The sequence below is a fragment of the Talpa occidentalis genome, unplaced genomic scaffold (assembly GCF_014898055.3).
Source record: "Talpa occidentalis isolate TD23 unplaced genomic scaffold, MPIMG_talOcc4v2.1, whole genome shotgun sequence".
Classification (NCBI taxonomy): domain Eukaryota; kingdom Metazoa; phylum Chordata; class Mammalia; order Eulipotyphla; family Talpidae; genus Talpa; species Talpa occidentalis.
In genome coordinates, this window is record NW_026555331.1 from 6,217,127 (window position 1) to 6,235,752 (window position 18,626).

General features: G+C 43.1%; 1 long non-coding RNA gene across 1 annotated transcript; it reads right to left on the reverse strand.

Moving 5' to 3' along the window:
* Positions 1 to 678: 678 nt before the first annotated feature.
* On the reverse strand, positions 679 to 13,025 carry LOC129145384 (uncharacterized). Its single transcript, XR_008550915.1, has 3 exons — positions 12,859 to 13,025; positions 7,365 to 7,417; positions 679 to 712 (listed from the first exon to the last, which is right to left on the reverse strand). It is a non-coding gene; the product is annotated as an uncharacterized LOC129145384 (long non-coding RNA).
* Between the last annotated feature and the right edge of the window lie 5,601 nt (positions 13,026 to 18,626).

Here is an 18,626-nt window from a genome sequence, read left to right on the forward strand (position 1 = left end):
AACGGGCATGTCGTGTGCATGACAGGAGGAAACTGCAGGCTGGACAGAAGGGCATCTAACAGAACCACACCTAGATTTGGGGTGCGGAGGAGACTTCAAGGAGAAATGGCACATGCTTCAGAGTCAGAGGGAGAACAGGAATATTTAAGTGAAGGACATCGGAGTGGAACACGGTGTGGCTGTTTTAGTCAGATGGAACCACGTGGGCAAAATTTCCATGCTGAGACATCCCAGAGGGCAGAAATAAGTCCCTCGCACTGAAACGTGTGGCTTGAAGAGCTGAGTAACAGGGAGTGAGGCTCTGGAGGAGAGGACAGAAGAGGTGGGCACTGGGCCAGTCACTTGGTCCCTTGGCCAGGCCTGCCTCCTGGGCCAGTCCTCGCCTGAGGAAGAAGAGGAGCCATCAGAGACCCGAGCACTGCTAGACTGAGCATCAGTGATACTTTCACGGCTTAAAAACTGTCCTTGCGCTCCTCAGCCAATTTAGTGAAGTCCCGTTGCTGTTCAGGAGCCCTCACCCCGCTGCTCAGAACAGGAGCAGGAGGGAATGTAGGGGTGCTGAGGCCAGAGGGGTGGGAACTATGGGGGCTCTATGGTAAACACTGTCCCCGGCTTGCCCTCACCCCACCGTCTCATCTGATGCATAAGGTAAGTGCTAACATACCCGTTTACATCCGAGGATGCAGGTAACGAGGCAGGTCCAGCAACTCTCCTAAGGGTATAGAGATTGGAAATCACAGTTAGAGCCTAGATGATATTGTAAACCAGTGTTACCTCGATTTTAGATATATGATGACTTAAAAAAAATTCCAAACTCTTATCTACAGAAAACCCACCCTTTCTATCATGCTTTCTAGCATCCTCTTTATCAAGCATGTTGGCTTCCTGGTTGGTTTATTAGAAGCAATGGTGGTGATGTAGTAGCATGTAACGCTGATTAAATGTCTTCTTTGAACATTTATTGGGTGCTTTATATTCATCTCATTTAAACCTAACTACAGCTTAGTTTGCTTGAAATAGATTCAAGAAGGTAATTTTTCTGAGGCAGGGGGTTATGATATGGAAGAAGCAAGATTACCATTTAGGTTTTCCCAAGTCCAAATGCACGTTCTCGCCATCCAACAGCAACGTTGCATTTCTTAAGCTGAACTAGCTTGAATTTTCTAGCTGAAAAAATTTTGACAATAAAGCAGCTTCCCATCAGAGACCTGCAGGGTGTGATGCAATTGTTCATAAGCGTGCAAATCAGCAGAAGGAGAGCAAAGTGCAAGAGGTCCCCACATCCATTCTGGGTTTATTTTACTTCATTTTAAGGTAGATAATCATCATCCCATTTATTCTAGGCACTTTTGTTGATGACATACTCATTGCCATAAAACCTGAAAAGTAAGATCAATTTTATGAGCAATTAAATGGGGTCTATCCAGAGGTAATTAATTTTATGATGGAGGTTGAACAAGGTGATGGGAGAGCCTGTTTTAGATGCATTGATGAGAGGGAGGTAGAATGGCTCATCAGCTATGAAATAGTTTCAAATTACCTTGCTTTCAGGTCATTATTTATTTATTAAGGCTGCTGCCCTGTTTGCATGATGAAGGGAGAGCTTATTGTTATCCAGAGAGTCTAGGGAGTGAGCCACACTAGCTCTTGTGAGTGTAACAAAAACCTGGGCTATTAAGAAACTGGACTTTGTTATAAGACAGATGTCCTTTGATCTACAATTGAGGGGACAATGGAGCCATTTATCAGTGAAAGGAGTTGGGACTATCTGAACACAGGAAATTGATAGCAAACAGCTGAGAAACAGGTGCTTGGAGGTTATGGCCCTAGTAGAATAAATTAATCCGTGCATCTATTTAACCAGTATTTTCTGAGACTTTCTATATGCCAGTCACCATACTGAATATTGGGGATTCAAAACAAAATTAGACACAAAAATAAGGGAGCATGTGAGTCTGTGATAGAAACTTTGTTTCTCCTTGGGGTGATTCAAATAGTTTTCTTTAAAAAAAAAATGCCCTTGAATAGGCTTGCCCATCTTGAAATCCAGCAGTTACAAAAACCGTGAGTAATGGGACTGGCTTCCGAGGCTATTGATAACACAGCCTTTGTCCTTAGGAAGGTGTCCCTGACACAGAGAAAGACAAGTTTAATTGTATCACCAGGGACACTACAGCACAATAAAAACTGCCAAAGGACATTCACTCACCATAGTTTATTGGTGTTATTAATCCTTCATGTCTTCATGAATTCTCCTCGTCACTGGCGTGTTCAGGTACGGACAGAACATGGACCTGAGTCAAACTAATCTGTCCTACCCTCACTGTGATCTTGGGCAAGAGATTTAACCTTGAGGGCCGTCCTCAAGCTCCCCTGCAAACGCTTTGTGGTTGCAGATTTTGAGTGAGACAAATTCAACCCAAATGGCTTGGGGGAAAACAAAGTAAAAATAAATAAAAGTTTCCCAGGGTCGCACAGCTGAGATGTCCAGTGGACGAGGGTTTCAAGAGCAGCTGTGTTCACACTCACACATATGCGCTTCCTCCATCACTGGCTCGCAGGCCTCTGTTTGCATTATTTTTCTCCAGCAATGCTTCTCAGGTGGTGGCTTGTGGTAGGGCCATGTTACATTGTCTCTTTGCTGAGAGTCCCGCAAGGATAAAATCGCTCTCTCTGACTTGCTCAAAAACACATTTTCTGGATTCACTCTGATATAATCAATTTGGGTCTGATGTGCCGTATCAAACCGCTCACTATGATTCCAAGTTCTTGGCCATATGTCCATCCCTAGACAGGGGGATTGGAGGAATTCTTGAAGAATCCCATGGATGTGGAGAAAGTCATTTACTCAAAGGGAATTATGGTTCTTGCTTTCAAGAGACAGACATAATTTCCTAGGCAGACACATAGAGTCTGCTGTACATGTGATTTTTTTTTTTTTCCTTCAAATTGAGACTCACAAAATTGTTGGGAGAATTGGTGTAGATGTGTACAAAGTATTTTACTCTGTAGGTAGCACTGAATAGGTGTTCAAACAATACATTATCTATCTTCTCTTTGAAATGGAAATGTGTTGTTTCAGGCCTTTTTGTCTCTTCAAACTGGTGGCAGAAGGTTTTTGGTTTGATGTTCAATAGATGTTCTGAGACTCATTTTTCATGTATGTGTGGGTTCCCCACAACAATTCTCAGGACACCAGCTGGGTTTCCTGCAATCCAACTCAATTATGACACTACCTACCTGGGGGTTACATCATATTCCACAGATCAAGTGCTCAGTCCTACAAGTCCCTCCCTTGCCCCCACATAGACTTTAGCTGATAGTGAAAAGCCCAGACTGCCACCTGAGCTTCTGGCCACTGGCTCTGAATGAGGAAAGTTTCTTTAACAGATTTGTTGAGAAACCTGGATATTCACACACACACACACACACACACATATATAAATATATATATATATATATATATATATGCAATCATTATTTAATAGCCTACACACAAATGAACTCAAAATGGATTAAAGGCTTGGACATAGATCTGAGACCACAACACACATAGAAAGAAAACAAAAGTAATGCCCTCCCACACATCAACAGCAGTTGGGGACTCAAGTCCAACAGCAAAGGAAACAAGAGTAAAAATAAGTAAGTGGCGGTATAGCAGATTGAAAAGCTGTTGTATAGTGAAAGAAACCACGACAATTATAAAAAGGCAACCCTCTCAATGGGAGAAGATATTTGCACATCAAACATCTGACAAGGGATTAATATCCAAAATATGTAAAGAACTCATTCAACTCACAACAAAAAACTAACACTCCAATCAAAAAACTTGCAGATGATTTCAAAAGATACTACTCCAAAGAAGACATGCCAAGGGCCAAAGGCACATGAAAAGATGCTCACCTCCAGTTATTATAGGGAAATGTACATCAAAACCAAAATGAGATATCAACTCACCTTAAGAATGGCTGACAGCAAAAAGACTGGAAACAACAGGTGTCGACAAGTGTGTGTTGAGAAGGAAACTCTCTTCTACTATTGATGGCAGCATAAATTGGTGTAGCCTTCATGGCAAATAGTATGGAGATTTCTTAAAAAACTAAAAATTGATATGACCCAGCAATCCCACTCCTGAGTATTTACTTAAAGAATGTGAAAGCAGTAATTCAAGAAGACACTTGCACTCCTGTGTTGATAGAGCGTGGATCACAAGAGCTAAGACTGGTGAATGACCTAACTGCCCACTAACAGACTGGGTAGAAAATGTCATTGTCTATAACTCAATGAACTACTTACTCTACCTTTTAAAAAACCTTGACTTTTGCACCAACATTGATGGAACTCAGGGGATGATGCTAAGTGAAATAACTCTGAAAGTGAGAGACAATTGCCAGGCTATTCCCTGACATGTAGGTATCCAAACCAAACAAATTGATAGATCTTAGACTCTGAAAAATATGGTGGTTACCAGAGGGGGAAGGTCAGGGGGCTGGAGGAAAGGGTGAAGGATCAGTTTAATAGTGTGAAGGGCACTGGAACTTTGGTGGTGGGTGAGGGATGTGAAGCTGTACTGAAATCTATAAAGTATGTAAATCAAAATTTTATTAAAACAAATAAAGAATCCTGGCCTCAGAAAGAAATCCTTCACAGACAAGAACCAGATCCTGCCTCCCTCTGTGGCTTGTTGCCTCCCACTTGTAGGTGCAGACGTGAGGACTTAGCTCTGGGGTGAGCAAGTTAACATGGCACCCAGTCAGGAGGAGCCTGCTGATGAGGAAATCCAGCCCATGAGTCCCAAAAGCAAACCCAACCTTGAACGTCAGATTGAGTCTGCCATTTCGGCTTACGCCATGTCTTTGGTAAACTCTCATCTGAATTGTTTCAACTCTATGAGTGGTTAATACCAAACATCCACTCACAGTCCAGAGCATCAAAGAAACAACACTGCCCCCCAAGAGCAGCGAGAAAGAAGAGACAGTCAGAAGCTAGAGCCCCGAAGATACTGTCTTCTAAGGAAAATCTTTGAGAAGGTTGCTGCTCATTGTCAGAGATGTGACAGTTCCGTCAAGATGTCTTTGCTGATTTTAGAGGAATTTTGTCCTGGGACTAGAAACTGCTTCCTTTTGGGTGATTTGCTAGTAGTGGGAGAAAGGACGAGCAGGGGAAAGCCTGCAGCCTGAGGCAGGCACAGAGAGCCAATCTAAGAAGTCAGTAGTCGGGAGCTGAGGGCATGACTCAATAACCCCAGACCCCATTTCTACATGCTCCTCTCATCTGCAGCCAATGAACATCACAGCCTGAATATCCTGTCTTACTAAGAATGAATATGCCTCTCCGTAAGCGTTTTTGTCAATTCCTTTAGGTGCTAATCTCCCTTCCTGTCACGCATAGGTAGCAAATCATTACAGAATTATGATCTGTGAGTCCAGAGATGTATAATGCCATTTGAGCAAAGAAAATACTGAGAACTGTTTGCTACTTACTGGGCAGGATTATGGTGTGCAAAGGGGTTTTAAGTATTTAGATGTCTCAAAACTCTAGGTGAGGGTTCATCAAGGTCAGTAAACTAAGGAAAGCTATTCATACAATGTCACAGGGGGCAGCTCTTGACAGGATATTAAAATCAGTAGCTCCACTGTCTCTGTTGCCTCTGAAAGAATTTTCCTCTCTTACATCTCTTACCTCTAACATTCTACTGATAGACGCAAACGGTCAAGGAGAGGACAGGGAGCAGTAGGTAGAGAAAGATGTGTCTTCCAGGGTGAATCTGAGCTATGCAGTGGGCCCCTTTTGTGGACTTACTGAGTGTCATCTTCTGTGTTTGGACCTTGAAGAGAATTAGCGTCAGATGTTGGCTGGGTGATCATCTCTGAAGAGACAGAGACAGCTGGTAAACCCCAAGGCCAGCCTTTCTCAGTCTTTTCATCCTTCTCACTTGGCACATCCATTCTGTCCCAAAGCAGCTTTTTACTCAGTGCCCTCTCATTTCTTGCTCTAACTTAATCTCACTTTTGCCCATTGTCCTCTCTACTGCTAACGCTGGCTTCAGCTGCCACTCTTATTTTTCTGGAGAACAGCGAGGTCTTCCTCTTGGCTTTCCTCTGCCACTCTTGAGACACTGGGTCCTTAGCTCATTTTTCCCAGATGGGAGGTGGGGTCTGTCCTCTGTGGGGTAAATAATACCTACCTCTTTCTGCACTGCACTTTAACACAAAATGTGGCATGTGGTTAAAAGTTAGGAGCATTTGAAAAAAGCAAGAAAATGAGACTCGTGATCAAGAGAAAAATTAGTCAACCAAAGTAGCTTTGATGTTGGCCCTCATGCTGAAATTAGCACATTTTAACTTCAAAATAAGTATGAGAAACATAGTAAACATATAGTAGGAAAAGATGGCTTGTGTTAATAGAAGAAGAATTTTAGCATAGAGGTGCAACTAATAAAACAATCAAATGAAATGCTGGAAATAAAAACAACAATGTAATATTATCTCCTTTGCTTCAAGGCAGCCTGGGTAGCTCAAAGGAGAGGACCGCTGGGTCTGAAGACAGTAAACATCAGCCAGGCGAAAGCACAAAGAAAAAAGGGACATTTAATAAAAATGAACTCTAACATCCAATAATAGTTGTGGGAAAATATTAATGACATGACACACATAATTGGGCTACCAGAAAGACAGAGGAAGAGAATGGGAATGTTTCCAATAAATTTCCAAAATTTTTGAAATATATGAACTCACAGAACCATGAACCATGAAGCTCAGCAAATCTCAAGCAAGATAAGGACAAAGGAAATCACACATATGCACCTCATAATCAAATTGCAATGTCTTTAGAGTGCTGAAGAAAATCAAAAGGTCAACCTAGAATTATTTATATAGCAAAATTACTCTTCAAAAAGGAATGCAAAGTGAAGACATTTTCAGATAGACAAAAGGGGAGAAATTTGTCTACAGCTGACCTCAACTGCAAGAATGCAGAAAGATTTCATATAAAAGGCAGATCAGCAGAACAAAATAAAATAACAAAAGGGACAATGTGCCTTTTACTACACACATGCAACACATATAGACATGCATAAAAACACACAGACACACCACACACACATACACACATAGACACTACTTATGTGCACATATGCATGTGCACACCCAATACAAATGCATGCACGCATACAAACACCACACACACGCAAAGGCAGATATGTATTCATGTAATTTCTTTAAAGATTAGTGACTTAAAGTTATCCTATCGGTGATATATTGTGAGGTCAGAGCTTAACCTATTCAAAAATCAGTGTGGGAGGAAGGCTGAGACATGGGAGAGACAGGGGCCCACCAAGGACACAAAATTAAAGAAGCACTCACCTTCAGGGGCATATTGTTTCCCAGGTGCCTCTCCCCTTTCCCTGGTACTGGCCCTGGGGTGGAGAAGGTAAAATGGAACTATAGCCAAGATAAGAATCTTAGATTTTTCCTAAGTTTTTAAATTTTTATTTAAAGAAGAATGTGCTCGGGTAAACATGCATGTAGTAAGATCTAGAGCCACCATTAAAGAACAGAAGAGGCATTAATAGTAAATCAATGATGTCACAGGGAATACCAGCAAACAAAACCTCAAACATGGGAGGTTGGAATGGGGATGCAGAGAAACAAAGAGTAAACGGGATAAATAGAATCCAAACAGATGACGGGCTCATGGGCACATTAATTAACCTACATGCCTACAATGGCAAACATGGAAGATGCTCATGAACCCAACAGCATGGACTTCCTTTCTGAAGGCTAATCAGGCTGTCCCCACTGCCAAATGCCCAACTTGTTAGCAATGGAGGCCAAAATGAGCCACCACGATGGCACCATTTTTCAAAAGACTAAATATCCACTTGATGTCAAGCTGATGGCATTGGGCCATCCTGGAAGGGCCAGAGGTTAATTCTCAAAAGAATACGTATGTAGTTTGTATCCAGGCATGTTTTCTGCCCTTGATCACTGCCAATATCGAGTGCTTAATCCAGACGCATGAACTCCCACAGAAAGTCAGAGTAGGGGAGTCACTTTTTGAAGAGGAGGTGTGGGAGGGGCCATGATCAAGGGATCCAACGTGATAGTTCATATCGCTTTCTGACCAAGCTGCTGGCTGGTAGGGCTCTGGAACAGCTGGCAGAAGACACAGTCCAAACATTAGCTCAGAGGCAAGTCTCACAGGGTGCACACGACTCCGTACCCCAGTCCACTGAGTGGCGCTGTTGTCAATGGGAAGGGTTCACCGAGCTCAGGAGCTAAGCTACCAGAGCAAGAGGACATCACTTACCGTCACTCCCAGTGATCGTGCAGTAACTGTGTATTTCCCCTCCCTGCCATCCTTGGCTCCTGAATTGGAGGTCCTGGACCTCAAAGGGAGCACCCCTCCACCAGGGCCACGGCATAAGCCTCACTTAATTAAAAGCTATGACTGCCACGCTTGCCTGGCTTCTTGTAAGGGCAAGAAAAGGAATCACCACCTTGGCAGCAGCAATGGACAGGGGTCATTAGGACGGTGTCGGGCACAGGGGGGAATGTAGAGAGAACCCCAGTGAGCCATCTGAGTGCTTTTTTGTTGTTCCTTGACAAACTGGATGGGCATGGCAATCCCAATCTGCTGAGGGATGATGACCAAGGGTTTGTGATGAGGGTCCAGATTGTGCTACTAGGGATTCCCTCAAGTGAAGGTGGGAGATGAGTAAAGAATCTAGAATTAATAGAGGAGAATGGTAATGAATGCCTATCAAGGCTGGGATCGAATGGTTGGTGTGGATATGCTTCTCAAACTTGCCTCTTCTAAGTTTCTCCTCTGACAGACAACTCTGTAAAGATATTTTAGAAATCAATTAATCTCCCGCATGACTTTAAAGATAAAAAATGGGAGAGTTCCTCCATGGATTTGATGAAGAGTTGCTGTTTAACTTCTCCTTCTACCTGATCCTGCTTCTTCTTCTCTATTCCTTTCCTAGATGTGATTTTTAATAAGCATTTCATACCAAAATCTCATTCTTTTTCCTAAAGAAACTAATTTCTCTGTTGTTGCTATAACACAATGCCATATGTTCAGTGACTTACGATGATACACAGTCATTATCTTACAGCTTGGTTGGCCACACCTCTGACACAGGTCTTACTGGGGTAAGGTGAGAGTGCCAGATTGGCTTCATTTCTAGATGTCCTGGGGGGGGGGTTGTTCCTTTGCCTTTTAGAGGTCATCTGCCTTCCTTGGTTAGTAGTCCCCTCCCCCTGCTTTTAATTCAGTAACACCACCTCTGTGTCATACTCTTCACTGCTAACATCTCCCTCTCCTTCCAAGTGCAGCAGACAAGGCTTCTTTATGTTTAAATACCCAGATGTTGTATCCGCCCAGAGAGTGTAGGACAATCTCCAAAATCCAGGTCCATCTGCAAAGTCATTTTTGTCATGGAAGTGATACACTTACAGCTTCTGAGGACTAAATGTGACCATCTTTGAGGGACCAATACTCTGTTGACCACAGAACCAATAATCTTCCAATCATCTTAGCTTTCACATTTTTTAACTTTAAAATTATGTGGGAGATTAATTGGTTTCTAAAATATCTTTACAGAGCTAATAAGTCAAGGACTCAGGAGCTTTGCACACCCCTCCCCAAGTTGTACAAATAGCTTGATATGGTGCATATGGACTTTTATCTGAAAATGGGATGATGGCTGTGAACTTTCTCCAAGATTAAATACCACTCTAAACCATACTCAACATCTGTCAATGATTCAAATAATATTACACAATAATTAAAGAAGAGCAAGTCATCATTGCATGAGAAATTCAGCTTCAAAGTCATCCTACACATATGAATGAAGGTTGCATGAAAAGAGAGGCATTTATACTGTTAATGTTACATCTTTATGGCCAGCTTTTACAGGCTCCTCACAGAGCTCCAGTAGTGACTGTACTTAGCATTTTACATAGATTGGTTAACCTTGGTCTTTTGAACAAGCCCGTGAGATATTCACTTTAATCATCCCAAATTTACAGATGAAGGAAATGAGATTTTAAAAGGTTAAACAATTTGCCTAAAGTTACATAACTGATATTTATACAGGCAGTCTGATCCCAGCATCCACATACAACCTGATACTGTTTCCAGAACTTTCATGATCCTAAGAATCTACTAGAATTGTGTTAAAATGAACACAGAGACAGTTTCACTGCCAAGCATTTCTCAATGCCTACTTTATGAAAACCTTCACAGCTACCAATGATTCTGATTTACCTGTTCAGTGTTCCTTTCCATACCATGGAAGTACTAGAAAATGCTCAGGTGATGTTATGTCATTAATAAATAGTTTAAAGCGTGATTCTTTGGGTATTAAAGCCCAATACAGGTATGAGAGTCTTAGGGAGAAACTCTAAAATGGCGGACATGGGTAAAATGGCAGGTGGTTCCATTGGGGAGAAAAAATAGCTCTTTTCCCAATGGGCTAAAAATGATAGCCCATTCTTCCCACATCATTGACTCAAAAGACTATAATGAAACTATAATGATCCATCATGTCAGGGAATACTACTGCTCGGGGAGCACTTGATCCATGAGCTGTTGGCACAGTGTACCATGAGGAACATTAGGGCCAGCTTACCCACATGCAGTGTTGGGGAGTCAGAGCTCCCCAAGGATCAGCTTTTACCTGCTAATTATGAGGGCTCCATTCCTGGGACATGAAGTTATGGTAGGTGCTTATCAAAGAGGTCACTACCCTATTTGTATTTGTGTGTGTATGTGTGTGTGCATGTGCTGGGGGTGTGTGAAGAGTGGAGAGACAGAGAAGAGAGGGAGAGAGAAAGGAGAGGAGAGGACTGACAGAATTCTATTAAAGGAATTTTAAAAACTCCAGAAGTATCCACCCTGACTTGTTATTGTTAAGTGAGGTCAATCAACCCATAAGTGATCATTAGGGTGAATTGGATATATGGGGCAAAAATTCACCCTTGGTTCATGTGAAGAATGTTTGTGTCCCCCAAACCTAATAGGTTGAACTATCAACCCTTACATGATGGTGTTAGTAGGATGAGTTTAATTATCCTCAACCAAAAAAAAAAAAAAAAAAAAAAAAAAAAAAAGATAATCTACTACAAGAAGGTTTCCCTGCTATTATAGACTTTGAGCTCCTAGACACACATTTGAAGGAATTGCTGTGCCCACTGTTCCTACTCCTCACCTGACCTCCCCCCCGAGGTGGTCACGCCGGTGTGTCGCTAACATGGCCTTAGCAGTATCAGTGACGGTGCCATATCTGCTGACTGAACCCCCCCATTCCATTTGACTTGATCCGCAGCAGATTTTGACACACGGACACACTCCCATCAGCTGGTTTCCAGAAGACTCCCAGCTGTCGGTCTACCTCACTGGAAATTCTTTTACAGTCTCCTTCCTGGCCCCCACATGCTGGAAGACCCCAGAGCTCAGTCCTGGCCCCACTTTTGTCATCCCCTAAATGACCTTGCTCAACTGTGTCCTTAGACACCACAGATATAAGGCTTGGAGTTAGCTTTCCTATCCAATCCAGGACTTTCCAATATTTCCAAACCTGCATGTGACACCTCACCCAGGCAGCTCAGAAAACAAGCTAAGAATTATCCTCACTGCCACTCCCTATATTTACATACACCCCACATGCAAACTAGCAACTAGACCTTCCACTTATGCCGTATCGTCTCTCACCTGCATCAGTGCCATCATCTTTGCGTTGGCTCCCTGTCGTCACCCCCACTTTATAACAAAGTTCCAGAACATTCTTTAAAATTATATATCTTTACATGCTTTTGCCCTGCTCAGAATACTTGCATTATAAGACTAAAAATCTATAAATGTGTTTTATCCCCTTAAATAATCTTACCCCTTCCTGACCGCTTGCCACCACCCATCTCCACACTCTGGCCACAGTAGCTGGCTGCTCAAACCCAGAAGTGTTAGGCCTAGTTCCACACCAGGACCTTTGACATGATGTTCTCTCTCCTCCACTTCGTTGCATGGCTTACTCCCTTAGTTCACAGATTTTGACAGAAATTTCGGCAACTTACAAGCCTACTCTGCCCACCCTGTTTAAAGCAGCTTCCTGCCTCCTGCTGTCCTCTCCCTCTTGAAGCCACTAGCTGCTTTATTTTTCTGCAGTGCAATCATCTTTCTTTGAAATGATAACATTTATTGAATAACTGATATAAATGTTTATGAGCGTATTATTCTACTCCCAACTCCCATAATCATGTGCGCTCTAAGAGAACAGGCTTTTGGTTTCCCTTCTACATGTCCATATACTTAGGGCAATTTGGACCACAAGAAAGGATAGATAAGATACACAAATGTGTGTATACACAAAGATATATACTATCTGGAGGGTGAGATTCATCTCCTTACTTATACTAAAGGAATGAATGAATGTGTAACTCCAAGACACTGGGTGTGTGGAGGTGAACAGGCTGAGCTCCAGCCACGCTGTGTTCCTGCCTGACCACTCTGGGTTCCTCTATCAGCTCTAGACATCAATCAAGAACTCTCTGGGCTGCAGCTAACAAGGAGCAGACCTCTCTGCAACAACAAGACCTTTCAGAATCAGGTCTCAGTGGGCCTTTCTGAAATAACACAGATACAGCGCCGTAAAAACAGCCTGCAGAAACAGCATTATAACTCTCTTTACAACCAAAGTCTATCACAGGAAATGCCGAGCAAACACATATAAATAAAAATGAATTTTCAGATTTATCTGCTGAGACTGTAACAACCTAATAAGACTTCCCCAGCAAAAGCAGGGCAGGAGGGGAGGATGGAAGCACCTCCACGTCTTCTTTTCAGTCCACTTACAAAGGCCATTCCTCCTTACTTCCAGCGAGGGTTTTTGTGATCACACACAGGGAGGTCTAGCTGCCTTTGATTGAGGGCGAGAAGGGGAGGAGCCGGGTTGCTGCCTGGCACAGTGCAAGTTGGCCTGCCTCGCTTCCAGTTTGAGACCGAGGTAGCCTCACCTGCACACCGAGCCATCAACAGCTTAGAGGAAAAAACACTCTGAATTATGTGACATGTGTGTGCACACGTCCGTGAGTGCGCTTACGTCATAATCTGCTTACGTCAAGAAGACATTATACAAACTAGTGGCATTTGTTGTCAGCTATTTTTTGCTTCATTTTTCTTTTCTTTTTTTTTCTTTCTTTCTTTTTTTTACAGAGGCATGTTTTACAGAGGCATTATTTTTTTTTATTATTTGTTTGTTTGTTTTTTGTTTATACAAGCACTGGGTACAGTCAGAAGCGCGGGAGGGTGAGAGAATTCACCAGAGCCAGAGCGGGGAGCAGAGCAGGCAGATGGACCGAAGGACACTGCTGAGGGGAGCAGCGGGCGGCAGGAGAGGTCTGCGCGCCATGTGGGACCCTCCTCCAGTGGCCGGGGAGCAGCCAGGGATCGAACTGGTGCCGCAGAGGCCGCAGGCAGCTTCGTAACCCAGCGCTCAACCGCTGCGCCACCGGGGAGGCCCTGCTTCATTTTTCTTAACTCTACACCCTGATTCTAATAACTAGACTCCAGTCTTCTCCTCTTCACCTTTTGACCCCAGTCTCCAGGGTTCTCATGATACAGACAAAGGGCCTCCCTGGTGGTGCAGTGGGTTAAGACGCAGCACTATGAAGCTATCCACAGCCACTGCAGCATGAGTTCAATCCACGCCTGACCAGGAAGTTACCACAGGGCACAACAGACCTCTCCTGTCTCCCCACTGCTCCCCTCAGCAGTGTATGTCAGTGGATCTGCCTGTTCTGTTCCCCACTCTGTCTCTGGTGAATCCTCCCACCCCTGCATTTCTGGCCTGCACCCCAGTTCTTGTATGCATAAATAAATAAATCTTTTTTTAAAAAAGATACACATGAGATCTTACCCTTAGAACATTCATTCTGGGCATGGTTTGTACATCTGAACTACGGTCTGGAATTCACTTCTGGGCTTTCACCCTTCATGCCCAGTGTCTCCTCCTGGAAGTCGCTGTCTCTGCTCTACTGCAGAATCCAGCTTATATTGATTCACGGAGAGAGTACCCATCCTGAGTAGTGATGGTCTAAGGTACAGTGCTGAATAGAGTAGGTTTTCCCAAGCCATGGGTTATTCTAGAAAAGAACAAAGTTCTGGGGTCAGGGAGAATTAAGGCAGCTGCAGTGATGGGCCATCAGTACATGGCATTTTGGAAGCTGTTTGGGAGAAATAGAAAATGTTGAGTAGAAACACAAGGCCTGGGGCAAATCCCTGAGTCTGTCGGGCTGGGGCAGGGGCAGCAAATGCATGATGGAGGCAGGAGAGAGAGTGAACAAAGGGGTGAAGAACCAATGAACATGAGTGGGGGACCCCATAAACTGAATTTGCAATGTATCCTGTGGCATCTGATAGGCCAAGGGCAATGCTTGCATCCAGGGATTTAACACAGCCCCAGCCACTGTGAGAACAGATTTGGATGAAACTAATAAGAAATCTGACAATTTTAACGTTGCTATCTCTAGCAAGACTTTTATTACACACAGCGGATTAGGATTTCTATTCAATACAGAAGACTGAGCTGACAGGACAATTTTCTTTGTCCAAGCCAAACCAAATAGTTTGCTGGATCAAACCTAACCAAAATTTATTATTTTTTCATACATAAAATGAGCTTAATCCAATAAAGGGATGAAAAGCAAACACTGGTCAGGCGATAACAAAACTCAAGGACGCATGATGCAATCAGGACCAAAATGCAAATTTCACGCTCGGGGGATAGATTTTTAATATCCAGAAAGGTCACAAAGTCCAAGCCACAGTCCCTGGGTGCCCAGAGCTATCTGCTAGAGGACAGAAAGCAAAAATGCCCAGTCTTTATGTGAAATAGGGACACAACCTCTGCCCACTGGCTCAAAAAAGTGGCAAGAAAACACAGAGGGCTACCTCTCAGGCCCAGACTCAGACCCAGCTTCTAAGGGCACGTAACCTACACAGAATAAATCACTTACAAATTGCTCTGGAATCAATGAAATCCACGCACTCCCAACTCTCTGAAGCAGGTAGAGACACACCCGTCTCATTGGACATTCCGTGACTTGGGGCCCAAATGATTCTCCAACGCGCCTGCTACCCACTAAAGGTGAGCTCCATCAGTAAGTATAAACCCCAAGGGAGCAGCAGCACCAGCAGGGGCCAGTGGCAGAAGGAAGAACTACACATGATGCACAGTCAGCAGGTAGGTATTGAGTGCCGACTGCATACACATTAATATACTCTGCACAGCAACACACTGCAAATCAAGTACGAAAACAACCCTCTTTGTGCAATGTATATTGTCTGAAAGATGCTTGTTAATAAACATACAAGCAAGAACTTAGAGCTGATGAATTATCTGTAAATTATTTGCTTCCTCCAGAAAGTCCAGAGACTCAAAAATTCAGAGAAGCCCCAATTCTTCAGTGTCTTTATTTATTTTTAAAATGAAAAGTTACCATCTTCTGTATCATTTAATTACAGATCAGTTCTGTGCATCAGCCCTGATGCCTGGCTTTGGCCATCACATCCTGCTTCCATCTCTAATCTCCTCTTGCATTTCAGGTGAAGTATGCCCAGGAACGCAAGTGCACACAGTAGGGTTAGCCAATCTGTGTCTGAAGCACAACGCTCTACTTCGCAACTGAAGGGCCTTAGGAAGTTTGCTAGCCCACTATACTATTTCCAGCAGTTTAAAATGTGGGTCTCAGTAGACAGGGACTCATAGAACAGTTATGATTTATCCATGTAAAGCCCTAAGCAGTGTTTGGCACGGGGTAAGTACTCCATAATCGTTCACTATCATTGTTATTGTTATCATTGTTGTTGTTGTTGTTGTTATTGTTATTAAACTGTTTTGGCGCATATTGGTTAAAACTTACCCATGATAAACACAGATGATTCCTAATTATTCGTTCAAAGGATGGGATCCCTCTCAAATTCTTGGAAACACCACCATTCAAAGTCTTAAATCTTTACAACTCTCATGAAATGCTCTTCCTCCCCTTCTCAGACAGCTTTACAAACAGAATGATGTGTTTGTTGAAGTGATGGGGGATAGTAAGGATTATTCCAGAACCTGAATAAGCAGAAGGGTTCGATACATTTTGACCAACAATTTAACTGCGATAGAGAACAAAATTGTTCAGACACGTGCTTCGGAACGATTTAGGATCAAACGCCTTTGAAATGTACATCCATTCTGTCCTCTAATACCTCCTGAAGGTTGATTAACTCACTAAGCTGGCTTTTATGAGAAAGCCCCTGCTATATCTGTGTGTGAAGTCATGCTGAAAATGACAGAGTGTGGCATTAGGGCGGTTAATCTTACTTTGTGGCTGTTCGATGTCAGTAGAATCTGATACGCCGAGATGTGACGTCGGGGCCAGTGAGGACCTCAGAGGACGTGTGTAAGCCCTTTCCAAGATGCCACGGACAACGACGATGACGACAGTGATGATGAGGCTCCAATGCCAAGGAAAATGGCTATTTCCAACTGAGACATGGAGCCATTGTCAATGACGTCAGAGGCAGACTCTAATGTATCCATAAACTATTTTGAAGTATGGCAAATATTATCTTCCCCTTATAATTCAAGGAAGTAAGACTCCGGAGATTAAGTCACATTATCAACAATGGGAAACCCAAGGTTGTAATTCAGTCTCTCTGATTCCAAAATTTCTGCATGGCCTCTTGCTGTAAGATAATCAAGTCTAGGAAGTCTGTAAAAAGATTTTCTCTATGTTACCCCTCTTCAGTTAAAAAAAAAAGTGATAGTAAGTGCAAGAAAAACATAAATATTATAAAAACAGATCTTAATAATAACGTACCTCCACCTGAAAAATTGTTCTGGTGATTCTGGTATTTCAATGGCGTGTTACCTGTGCTGCTGGGTTTCACAAACACTTTCCACAATGTTCACATGAGCCTAATGAAACAATGTGGCTTGCCTTAGGTGTTCGCTGTAAATTAATTTGACAGCCAGTAAAAGTCATTAAAAAAAGAAGAAAACTCTAGCTTCTAAATTATGATGGGCATTTATTTGGAAACTTGACAACACTGTTTGAGCATCTGGAGGACACACCCTGATTATAGTTTACAACTGTTTAGCCAGCTGTTTCATTCTATGGCCCCTGGCTGCTATCTACACTCATATCTTAATCATTTCTGAGCTTTGTGAAAAGATCCCAAGAGGAACAAATAACAGGACCACAACAATGTTGCCTGGAGGCTGTCAGACAAGCTGTATGTAGAATCCTGAGAGGTCAGAGATGAAAGAAACTTAAGTGATTTTTTAGTTCAACTACTTCCTTTTACAAATAACAAACTGTTGCCTAGAGAGGAGATGTGAGCTGTTCAAGGTCACTGTATTAGTTAGGATAAGGCCAGGTTATGGTGCAGCAACACAAAAGGTCATATTTCTGCACAAAAAAATATTTATTATTGGCCTGTTATATTGCATGACCCAAAAATAGTTAACCAGATAGCCAGACAATAACCTCCCACAACATGGGGTTGACAACTGTATCATGGTAATAGTAGCACAGAGCAGATTGTACCCAGGTCTCCAAATTTCTTGCAGGAAGAAATGCTCATCCCTTTTGCTTCATTTTATTGGCTAGTTGACTTCCAAGGGTGAAGAGAGATGCCTTGCTACTCAAAGTACATCCACGGACCAGCTACATCAGCAACTCCAGGGAGCTTAGAAATGCAGACTCTCAGGCTCCACCCCCATGACTGAATCCAAATCAACAGTGAATCCAGGTGCTTTGTGTGTCATGCAACTGCCTTCTCGAATTCTGTGACTCACAGGGGAGGCACTGTCTTGCCTTTGAATGGTGTGGTGCATACAGTATGGGTCCTAATTGTTACAGCAAACTTTTTTTTAAAGAAATTCCTCTCCAACATGTGGGAAGGTTAATTCTACGGACTAGGTCCTCACCTCAGGAGGTTCAAGTTGACTTGGGTGCCAAATTCCTGTGTCGAGAGATTAACACAAGAACAGTGCTTCTAACCAGTTGCAGCAGGTGAGTAAGGACATGAGTGAGGAAGGAAGCAGTGGGGTGGTCCTGCCAGACCACACAAGACTAGATCCGCCTGAGACTCCCCACTTGACTAAATAGGACAGGAATTCAGAGGAAATAAACAAGTGAAAGGTAAGTTGAGAAGAAGGAATTGAGGACATCGTCCACCTCTGGTCCCAGGCAGGCCTGGCCAGTTGCTCAAAGTCCTCACTTACACCAGCCAATAAATCCATGTAAATGCTTAAGCTTGCTTTCATGGTGTCTGTGTCTAGGACCTGAATGGCTTCCAGCTAACTCTGCTGGGTATTTTATATTTCTGTCCACTCTGGACAGAGCATAGCTGGGACAGTCCTGGACAGCCTTTCCTGACACCCCTTCCATAAACAGAGATGAGTGTCCCATGTCTTTCCGTGGTCTTCTGGGCATGCCTCCTCCAGGACAATTAGCACCCGCCACAACCCCAGCCTTCACCGGTGTCTTTCCCACTGGACAGCATGTTGACGAGTGCCTGGCTTCTAACAGGCACTTAATAGATTCTGAATAAGAATTCACTGGGAA